Source organism: Mobula birostris, chromosome 5 (genome assembly GCF_030028105.1).
Source record: "Mobula birostris isolate sMobBir1 chromosome 5, sMobBir1.hap1, whole genome shotgun sequence".
Taxonomy (NCBI): domain Eukaryota; kingdom Metazoa; phylum Chordata; class Chondrichthyes; order Myliobatiformes; family Myliobatidae; genus Mobula; species Mobula birostris.
Genome location: NC_092374.1, coordinates 176,592,789 through 176,604,813, shown reverse-complemented (window position 1 = coordinate 176,604,813; position 12,025 = coordinate 176,592,789). Strand labels below are relative to the sequence as shown.

Genomic DNA, 12,025 nt, shown 5'->3' with positions numbered 1-12,025 from the left:
TGCCGGTGCATGGAGATGGGAAATAGATATGTATGTACTCAGGCTATTTAATGGCAGAAACTCAGCAGAGTTGTTACGGTACAGGACATTACATTCTACAATATGGACTGGGATTTAGAGATTTGCTCAGTGCAACTGCATTCGTAGAAACAGAATTACATCACGGCTCTGAAAATGGATTATTGAAACATTATACACATTTTTGAAATAGTGTAGGGAATGTACTGTGCATTGATTGGATAGGTGAGCTACTTCCAGGTGAAGGGTTTTGAGAATAGTTATTTCTAATGTGATAAAATATGCTTAACTTTTGAGAAACCAGAAAGCTGTTCCAGGGACATAAAGGCATTCTTGTACAATAAATGATGAAATTTAATTGGGACTAGTTACTTCCGGGTAATTGTACACACAATATTTGGTAAATAGTTCAAGACCATCTGATCAGAGCACAGGACTGCAGTCTTCAAGTGAAGGTGAAGGGCAAGCTTACACAGGTATTGGAATTTTGAATAACAAGTGGATATATTTATTATTTCAAAAGGAGGGAAATAGGTGCATGTGTTACATACCTCAAGGAGATCAGTGATTTTTTTTTTCCTGAGAATGACGTAATGGTCTTTTGGAGGTCACCTGATGTAATTTTCTCTCCGATGTGAGGTCACGTGATGACATGTGCACCACAGGTACATAAGAGAAGACCTCAGATGACGCAGTTAGTTTTTAGTTTTTAGTTTTCCAGCTAGAAGGTGCGTCTGGCTCTCCGTTTCTGTTGCGTATTTGTTTTTATGACGCAGTTTCATTTTTAAAACGGAGTCTTACGTTCTGTTGCAAGGTACAGTTGTGATGGACTGGAAATTTTTGCTAGATGTGTTGATGTACCTTATTCCAGCAGTAGTACGGGATAGTGAAGACTTTATCGAAGTACAGGACCCGAAGGATTGAGAGGAGTCGGTATCGTTCGGCAGTTTAACAAACTATCGACCTTACTGAGTCTTCGATGAAGGAGTAGTGACCTGCATCGTGGATAACGCTTGCCAAAAGAGATTTGTTCATGCAAGGTGCTCTCTAGAATTCAAGGTCAGTTGTTTTAAACTGTTTATTTCCTGCATCGTGAACATTTTGGACAGAACCAACAGGAAGGTCGCGTCTATGAATAAATCGTTCTCCAGAGAAGTCTCTCCCAATTGAACGTATAAATCTGTTGGACTTTCGAATTTACCATTTTAAGAACTATATCTGACTTTACCGTTTTAAGAACTGTCTTCGCATTTAACGCTTTAGGAACGAGTGCCTAGTGACGATTTGTTAAACGGCTGCATAGCGGTTAACTTCCGGTTAAGGTTTTCGTTTGATTTTTTATTGTTAATCCGTACTTAATAAATGTTTGATTGTTTTTACATAACCTTTCTCGATGGATATTCATTGTTGCCGGTTGCCTCAGAATGATAGAATTACACAACGTACCTGAAGAAAGTTTAGATAATGGGAAACAACTCAAGAAGGTTATTAGGATGACCTAAGAAAATCCTGAGATGTCCTTGCGAACAGGATATCAGGGAATACATTAAAATGAACACAAGAGACTTGCATCAAAAAGGTCAATTATTCTTACCGTCATCAGATGTAGGCATGGTACTAAATACATACTTCTTTTCGGAATTCACCAAAGGAAAATGGAGTGTAGAGAAATTGATGCAGGGCATATTAATGTGCTATCGCAGGAAGGAGGAGATGCTTGCTTTACTGAATAACATCAACGTGGGTAAGTTCCCAAGTCCTGATAGGACGCAATACATGGCAGGTTATTGAAAGCCAGATGATCGATACAGCTAACAGGAAGCTCCTTTCTTCCTCACTAGTTCCCCGAAGACTGGGGAACAGCAAATTATATTGCTTTGTTCTAGAAGGGAATTACTGTATAGAGGATCCTACAATTCTAAGCTGACAAGACTCTCATGAATTGCTAATAAAGATATCGAGAACTCAGAAATGGTATCATGAAAAAGTGCACCGATTAGAGTGCGTCATAGTGTTTGTGCCTGGCAAGTTCATTTCTTACAAACGATTGTGAGCTTTGATGAGGTGGCGATAGTAGCCGAAGAAGGTAAGGAAGTGGGTGTTATCTACATTGACATCTGATAAAATGCCACATAATGGGTTAAGTCCCATTAAGGTGCATGTGATCAGCGGCCATTTGATAACTTTGATTCAGAATCAGCTTGCCAAAATTGGCAGCTGATCTTCAACAGTAGAAACTGTGAAGTGTTGCACTTTTTGGTGCTTAATATAAGAGCACGAAAGTGGTACAGTCTGTACATCTTATGCTTCGTAATATTGGTCGAGGCATTTCGTACAAGGATCAGAAAGTCACGTTAAATAACCTGCTGGCGGTATTGAGAGAAATTCAGTCGAGCCTATTTTAGGAAGATTACAAAAGAGGTTCCTGAGTAGAGGGTGTGGTCTATAAGGAGAGAATTGTAAAACTTCTTTTATTTTCTATGGGAGGCTAGTCAGAAGCTAAACAGAGATCAAATTAAAGTTTGCAATGTTATGAGAGGCAAGTAGGCAAGTATTCAAAATCTCTGGGAAATGGGGTGGGATTTGCTACACGACATCGAGTAAAACATTTTTACTCTTCCTGGAAGCAGATTAGCGTAGCGCTAGCAATATGGCGTAGAAACAGACCATTCGTCGGATGATATCTGCACTGAGCATTGCAAGTCAATGTTAAACTAATCGTGATGAATATTCCTCCATATACTGCATATTAATGTGCGTATCGAAAAGATTCTTGAAGACACCACCATACCAGGTTCCACTATAACCCATGATACTATGTTCTATGCACTTGTCACTCTGTTTAACTGAAAATTCTCGCAAATTTAATTTCAATGTTTCACCTCTCACTTTAATTACAAGTCCTTTGCAATCCCCCCCAAAAAAATATCCTTGGAGGATGTTCAAGATATTCCGCAGTGTATGCCTGTCTTAAATTGTTAAACTTGTATCTGTTTCCCTAAAGCCTTCAACGCTTCAGAGAATACAATCTAAAATGACCCAACTTCTTCGTATGGCTCAAGCCTTCTGATTCAGGCAGCATTCTGATAACTACCTTCTGAATTGTTCCTTGTATTTATCAACACAGTTTTTATAACATAAATTTATCAACTTTCTTCCCTATGCTTCTAGCACCTCGCTAAACTGCACAGGAAAGTTTAATATGACCAAGTAATGCGGTATTCGAAGAAATACTGAATATTCGTTCGCAAATATTTCTTTGCCGAGACGTTGTGATTTGAAGAGAAGAATTGTGCTCAATATTCTGACCTGGACAAGAATACGAAATACCATTAATTTATAATCAGTTATGCTACGCCCTGGTTAAGATTGTTACTGCTATACTGTAGGTATTTCAGTTTTGTAAAAACAAACTGCAATGCTCTCGGCTTTTTTGGGTGTGAGCTGCGATGAGAAACATTGTTGCGCAAATTAGGAATGTGCTCTCAGCCAATCAGGATCGAGGAATTGTGAGAAAGGTCTGGAGAAACTGGGTTGAAGTTCTTTGTTGGCGGGGCTGGGAGTAGACAGCAGGAAATATAGCTGAGGTGCCGTCCCTGTTGGACGATGTGCTTTGCCCAGATAAACGGCTTTAAGAAGGAAGGACCAACAATATCGTGGGACTAACAGACAAGAAAACCGGAGGAATAGAGCAGGCCAGGGAGTATCTATGGAGAAAAGTACAGACCTTCTCTCTGGCCGAAGTGTTTCAACAAGAAACGCCGACTGTATTTGTTTCGATAGATGTTGCTTGGCCTTCTGAGTACCTCCAGTTTGCGCATGTTGCCTGAATTTACAGCATCTCCATTCAATGTGTAACTGAAACAAAATTGATTCACCTGGATTAGCTCCAACATTTCAGTATTATATTAAATAACTACGACCACGATATTTGAAAGGGTTCATGACGTGTATAAGACAGAATTGGATATATTTACCTTTCAGCTGTCTTGTGCACTAAATAACGGTATTTGTCTCCCAGATAAGATAATTTAAGATAGGTAGTGCAGTGCAAAAAGAGAAATAAGGAAAAAGTAGTGATGTACTGTTCATGGTTGCAATGTACATTCCGAAATCGGATGGAAGAAGGGCAGAAGCTGACCTTATATTGCTGAGTGTGTGCTTTCTGGTTTCTGTTAACAGTAACAATGAGAAGAGGGCCTGTATATATTGCATACAGACGTCAGCAGAAGGGGCTTAGGGGGCCTTATTTATCAGGGCCGGGATCGGTTGGTGGAGTTACCTGCCAATGATTTCAGTCTGAGCTACCAGCCGGGGAGACGGAACATTGATGGCGATGCATTGTCCGACGTGCACAGGAAGGGCTGGAAAAGGACGAAGAGTGGGGGCGCATTCCTGTACCTGGAGTTAAAGCAAGGTGCCAGCCTTCTTCCACGGCGAAATCAGAAGCAAGTCCCGGGCAGGATGGAGAGGTGGGTCATCTGGGTACTTCTGGCTGTCCCATTCCACAAGTTTGCTGTAAACTGGCCGCTCTGAATACGAAGCAGTTGCCGACGTTGAGTCATGGGGAAGTTACCTCCGCTTAGCGGAATGACACTTGTATAGGTACGGTCCGGTCAACTGTTGCGAAAGAGGATATGGCGCAAGCTGGAATGACGAAACACCCTGACATGCCTCTAATTCTGAGTGAATGGAACAAACTGGAGTTAGGAATAAGGTTGTATACCGGATCATGTCTCCTCCAGGCAGGGCTCGGCGTTCCCAGCTGGTTTTAGCTGAGAAGCATAGGAGGATTGTGCTTAAGCACTCCATGATGGTTCAAAACATTTAGCGTTTGACAAAGTCTACAGGTTTTTAGCTCTACTGGCCTGAGGTCAAAGAGTACTGTAAGTCGTGCATTCGATGTATTCGAATGAAGACGCTGCCTACTATGGCCGTTTGTTTATCCCATTTGCAGAGTGCTGGGCTATTTGATCTAGTATGAATGTATTTCTTCTCCATAGAGCCTGATTCCTTCAACACGGTGAATGTCTTGGTTATTAATAATCACTACATCAGATATGCTCAAGCGTTCCCTACAAAGGATCAAAGGACATCCACCGTGGCCAGAGTGTTATGGGAAAATTATTTCTTTTTTTTGGTCTACCCAGACGGATACATAGTGATCAGGAAACAGTTTTGAGGTAGGCTTATACATGATGAAATGAGATTGCCTGGATTCAAGAAGTCGTGAACTTCACTTTATCACCTTCAGGCTGATCCCCAGCACGAAAGGTTCAATTGGACATTGCTGGGCATATTTGGAACCACTGCTACAACTGATCAGAGAATGAAGCTACTGGATACTCGCCAGATTATTTGATATTTAGGCGCGAAGTAAGATTTCCTGTAGACCTCTACATTGTCTGGTGGTGAAGATTTACCACAGAAGATCGACCATAAGTATGTGTCTGACTTAAGGAGAGAATTTTTTAAAAAAACGCCTTATGTACTAGCAGTGGTCTCTGCTACCAAGCAGAATCAAGGAATTAAAAGGAGGTATGATCAAAATATTAGGAGCTCCCATCTGATCCCTGGAGGCAGAAATCTCATGACGAATTTGTGGCCACCAGGGAAGCATAAGCTGGTTGATCGCTGGGTGCCTACGCTGTATGAAGTAGAGAACCAGATGCCAAATATCCCAACGTTTCAGATAAAACCAGAAGACGAGAATGGACAAGTCAAAGTTCTCCATCGGAACCACTTTTACTTCTCGGGCAAGAGGTACTTGTTGACCTAGAGATTGGCATGGACCCTACACCTAGTAGGAGGTCTCTGCAGCGACATGAGAAAACAGAAATGCAAACAGTGGAGTGACCTGAAGGGATCCAATGCACTGAATGTTGTATGGATTCAGAAGATGAAGAACTGGAAGTGTGGTATACGTTTCCATTTCGAACACCCAAATAATTGATGAGGCCGGCTGGTGGCCCAGTGACATCAGCGCCAGCTTCCGAAGCAAAGTTCCGGAGATCGAATCCAGTCAGGACGCTCCATGGCACGCTTTCCATCCGTGCTGGGTTGAGTGTCGAGCTCGCAACTCGATCTCGTAAAGAAAAACTAGGCCGTGAGAAGGATGTGGGGGACCGCTCACAGAATCTTTCCTCCAAGACAAGCTCTTGAAAAAGTGGTCTCCGAGACTCTGGCAGAGTATGGCACACAACAAAAGGAAATTGTTGAAGAGTTTTCCGAACCTCCCAAGGCTGATGCAGATGCAACGGAGGGTGGGGGTGGGTGAGTCAGTGGACAGACAGGCATGTGGTTAGACAGTAAACAGAAAATAGGCTGCAAGGTAACTGAGGATGAAGCTTAGCTCAGTCAAGTACAAGGTGGGCATGTGTTGCTGTATAGAGTGAGCAATGGACAGGGGAACGCCTCTTTCAGGAGACAGGAAAGATCCCAAGGAGAGTCCGTGACTGAAGAAGTAGATGATGGGATAAGGAGGTGTCAAGAGTCAGGAAACCCCAGATAGGCTGGCCAGAGGAACAGTGCTGTGCCTATCCCTCTAATGACATATGTCACTACAGTTACAAATGGATTGTAAGTCCGAACATTACGGAATTCCTTTGAAATCTCGGTTATAAATGATGGATTTATAAATTTCAATGTCCTGAGGACATAGCTATTTTGTGTGTGGAAAGAGTGTAACTCTCTGGTAAAGATTTTAATGCTAATGTTGCAGGGTATTTCACGTAATGGTTTTCTGGAGAAGCTGTGTTTGGGTTACCATTAAAGATAAGGAAGCTTAGGAATGTCGTATCATCCAATAAGGAGGGTAATACTGGGAGAAGGTCATGGGAACGCCGGCGGGGATGTTTTATGACGGACACCGACTGGTCGAGGTCTTTCTCGGCGGGAGATAGACAGAGAGAGCAGGCAGTAGGATTCAATCAGGAGGGAATACGCGATTCAGCGGGGACCAAGGGGTTGAATTCTACCAGGAACGGTGAATATGAGTTGGTGCCGTGAGTGCATCGGACACGTCGGCTTTTGGAAGAGTTGAGTTCCACCTTGTGCACATTTGACAGTTTGATTTTCTTTTTGTTTATTTTCTTTCTTCACTTTTACAACTCTTTAAGTTAACATTCATATATTTTCTTTATAAGTTTTAGCAGTATATAATCTATTATTTCTTGCCAACGGGCGATTGTATGGGGCAGTAAATCACACAGTAGTCACACAAACTGGAGTCTGTGTCGGTCAGCAATTCCAACCTCAGCAGTTTGGTGGGACCCGAGCTAACGAGTCGCATCTCTGGAGATGCCCAGTAAAAAAGGTTTTCATATAAATTTATAGCATAATAAAATTCAAAATAGGCTTCGTAGATGTGTTGTAATTGACATTTTTTAAAGTTGACGTCTGATCAAAGAACTTGTATATCATGTACCTATATATATTTTTCATATCTTCACATATTGTTTTGATTTTCTTTTGGATAAATCGTGAAGATAAACAAAACAACTAAAGTCTCAAAACAATATTTTTCATATAATCAAGTGTTTCGATAAAAACTTCGCCGGTTTTCTTCATTACAAACTGGAAATATACAAGCAAAAATACAACAATATTCTCGTGAGTTTCTACTATTGTGGAGTGAGTGAAAGTAACTTATTTTTTAGAATGTGTAAAGATTTAACACGTTTTCACTGGCGGCAGAACACCAAAATTTCTTGATTAACAGCAACAAGTGTAATCCTTCCTAATTTGTTTGTTCAAAGGCATAAGTAGTCGCAGTTGTGCAATGTTTCTGTTCCAGCTGGGAATTCTATCCCCTATAAATAAATAATCCGTTAGAAGAAAGAAAAAGAAACAGCGTTCTCACTGCAATCGAGGTCAGAAGAGTCTCTTTCTAAACATGGAACAGCCAGTAATCCAGCAAGTGAAAAATGTTTACTATCCTATTCTTGGAATAATTGGCGTTCCTGGTAAGTTTAATATCTGCAGATGTTTTCACTGTTAGAACTCCCCTGTGTCATCCATATCTTCAGCACAGCACGGTGTCAAAATTTTCGCACAACAGCTGTTCATAAGTTAATATTTGGCAATCGGGTAATATACTCATAACTGTATGAAATGTTTAACTCCAGTGACTGTATTTGTCTGTCTTACTGCGGACTCACTATGCAGCACAAATAATTCTGAACATCTCATTTGCATTATGTGATGGAGAACGCTTTGCCAGTGATTTTGAGTAGACTCAGATAGTTGGAGAAGTTATCTGTTTTTGCTCTAGACAATTCTAATAATATCATGATCGTGTGGCTATCTTTATTTATGTATAGCTTTTTCATAGATTCTATTCTATTTCTTAATTTTCCTGTAAATGCCTGCAAGGGGAAAAGAGTAAAGTTATCATTATGGTGCGTTTATGTCACTGTAAAACTACACAGTAAGATATAAGACCCAGATAATTACTTTGACTCTTAAAGGTAACAACGTATAGAATGATGGATGTCAGGTAACCATGCTAAATCTCTATCATTCTGATGCCTAGAATGTACAAAACAAATTATGATCCCTATTCCAAGTCCATTCAATTCTGTAAGACGTTTGAATCGGAGTTCGATGTTATCAATGAAATAACGTGATTCTACCCACCAAAATTAGAGATTAATTTATAAAACGTTAAAGCGAAATGCAGCTGCTGATATACTGAGAAGTGATATTGACATGTATAGAGTACATAGGCTGTCCCACTGTCACTTCAGAAACAGCACTGAAGTGTTGGTAAAGATAATAGGACAAGAGGGAAATATGGATACATTTCCGAATTGTGATTGGTTTCTTCCTACACTTTTGTTAGGAGCAAAACCAGTCCCACAACATAGTTGTAGACCTTTCTGTTCCAATAACAATGGATATAGAAATATAGCCGACTTGCTACCGAGCATGGGGCAGAATGCTACATTGCAAAACTCAACACCTTGCTGTTTCATCAGGGCCACATTTTTGTCGCCAATAATATTCATTGTTGTGTGTTTTTCCATTCCACGCTTTGGGGCGCATCGAGTGGCATTTTTTGCCGTTTCTGTAGCATATGACTGTGTGTTTACATGCAAATCTGTTAATGCGACGCTCAACCCAGCACAGGTAGAAAGCGAGCCACAAGCCAGTTGGATTCGCATTTGGGACAACTCGCTTCGAAGTCCAGTTCTGATGTCACTGCACCAAAAGCAGGCTAAATATATACTACTTGTTCCAGGTTTTTGGAAGATTGTATAATTGTAATGTTTGTGAATCACAATATTACTTCATAATTTCATTACAATTCACAGAAAGAAATTTCGTTTGATACACTTCCAAGTTGTAACGATAACCATGTTTCTTTGCATTTTGCAGCTAATTTGATGGCAATCCTCATTCTCTGTCGGGGGAACTGCGGTCTCACCAAATGCATCACCCGATACCTGTTGTCCATGGCTGTCGCTGACCTAATGGTGCTCATATTTGAAGTTATTCTCTTTGAGATTAAAGATAGTTACTTTCCATATTCAATCCTAAACTATACTCCAATTTGTCGACTTAATCTGACCGTACTATTTGTTTCCATTGATTGTTCTGTCTGGTTAACTGTGGCATTTACCTTCGATCGATTCGTGGCAATTCGATGTCATATGTTACGAGGAAGATATTGCAACGAGAAAACAGCATCTGTGGTTGTTACTGTGGCCTGCCTCTTAAGCATTTCACAAAATATTCCGACATTCTTTATATATGAAACTCGGGAAATAATTGACAAAGTGCCATGGTCTTGCGTTGTAAAATCAAGTTTCTATACTTTACCCATATGGATAACACACTTATGGATAGATACAATTTTAACCCCGATTTTGCCATTTGTTTTAATTATTCTGTTCAATGGCTTGACAATCAGACACATTGTACTGGCCAATAGAACGAGGAGCGGTCTTCGGAAAGGGAGTAACGATGGGAAGAACATTGATCCAGAGATAGTGAATCGCAGAAAATCAATTACTTTACTACTGTCTATATCTGGTTCGTTTCTCCTGCTATGGATGGTAACTTTTTGTTCTTACATTTCCGTGCAATTTTCAAATGCTCAATTTTTAGAAGAGAATTACAATGACCCATTTACTATTGCAGAACAATCTGGTTATATGCTCAGAAGTTTGAGTTCCTGCACAAATACCTTTATCTATGCAGTGTCTCAGAGAAAATTTAGAAATGAACTGACGAACGTCATTAAATGTCCCCTGCAACGACTTAATAATCAAAAACCGTAAAATAAAGTTAATTGATTCACAAATGTTTGAAGTAAAACTTTCCTTGATGTTCATGTGTTCTGAATTTTAACTGTATCTATGAAGATATTCAAAAATACGAAATAAAGAGACTTAAACTGGCTGTAATTGCTGAAAAAAGAAACCTCCGCTCTAGAGTCTAGGCATCAATGCACCTGTGGTCTACTATTCACAGTAATGTTCATGGAATTTTGATATTGCTCTGTGTACAACCTTGTTGAACGCTGATCCTCAGAATAATCGATAATATTTGTATATTAAGGATTCTGCGTTGAATCTAATACGTGTTTAGCCTAACTTTCTGGAGATTCACGAAGGCCTCTCATTAAAATTCCCGAAGAAAGCTTCCCCTACAGGTGATTTTTGAGGAGTGTAACTCCCTGCCTAGCTCTTTACAGAAAGAGCAGCGAGAACAGTAGAGGAAATGCAATTAGACAGGGCAGGATTTATAGAGTTCATCGTAGAGGCATTCTTGAAACAGTACAATTTCCAAATAGTGGTGGGAAATTACTATATTGATTGTCAAAATGAGGCTGACATGTGGCTCACTTTGAGTAGAGAGTTTGGAGAATAACAATTACTTAAGTTTTAACGTTGTTGTCAATATCGTTAAGTCCGGATCTTTTGCGAAAGCAGAAACTTGATTCAGGGCATTAATTAAAAATTAAGATAACGCCATCCCCAGTTAAAGAAGGCTATTGCGGTTTTGGAAATGTTGCAGAAGAGGTTCACCTGGATTGGAGGGTATCTTCTTCGGTATAAAGAAAAGTTTGCCAAACGTTTCTTGTTTTCTCTGGGGATTTGACTGCTGAAGAAAGATCTAATAGAAGCTTGTAAAATAATGTAAGACAGATCTTTCAAAACCACTGGTGGTTTAGCAAGATTAGAATGCAGCCTCTGCAAATAATTAGCACATACAACCCTACAGCGCAGAAGGTGGCCATTCAGTCTTAGATATCAATGCTGGGAAAGATACTAAATTATTCAAATCATGTTCCACGTTACTTCCAATACTGCATTATTAACGTACCTATCTAAAAAAATCTGTACACTACTATCAGAACTGATTTCACTACAAACATTGACATCGTGCTCCCTGGAGTTAAAGTTCTATGTTCGAATGAAACTTGACCCGCTCTTCATTACATCTTTTTTTCCCAACCACTTTACATACATGCCTTCTGAAATTTGAAAGTTTGTCTAGTGTAAATGTTGTGTTTCGTCTTAATACTTCCATAAACTAGAATCTGTTGTACAAAATTACACCCTCAGTTCTAATCAACAAGCTCCAAAATACAGGCTTCTGTAACTCCCTCTGCAATTGGATCCTTGCCTTCCTCATCAGGAGACCACAGTCAACAGGGATCAGAAATAACATCTCCTCCTCTCTGATAATCAACACAAACGCAGTTCAAGGATGTGTGCTTAGCCCACTGTTTTACGCTCTGTAAACCCATGAAAGTGCGGCTAGACACAGATCAAATGTCATCTATAAATTTATAGATGAACCAACTGTTATTGCAGAGTTTCATGTGGTGTCGAGGAGATGTACAGGAGTGAGATAGATCTGCTGCTCGTGTGTTACTGCAGCAACAACCCTGCACACACCGTCTGTGGGACGAAGGCATTGATGGTGGATATCAGGAAGTGGAAGTCGGGGGATTACACACAAGTCCACATCGAGGAATCATCGGCGGAAAGGATGA

At 40.3% G+C, this 12,025-nt stretch overlaps 1 protein-coding gene across 1 annotated transcript in view; it reads left to right on the top strand.

The window, feature by feature from the left end:
- Nucleotides 1–9,421, top strand: part of LOC140197375 (major histocompatibility complex class I-related gene protein-like) — a 181,769-nt gene extending 172,348 nt beyond the window's left edge. The window contains exon 8 of the mRNA XM_072257330.1: nucleotides 9,397–9,421. The gene's annotated coding sequence lies outside the window, so the exon portion shown is untranslated. The remainder of the gene's footprint in view (nucleotides 1–9,396) is intronic.
- Nucleotides 9,422–12,025: the final 2,604 nt, after the last annotated feature.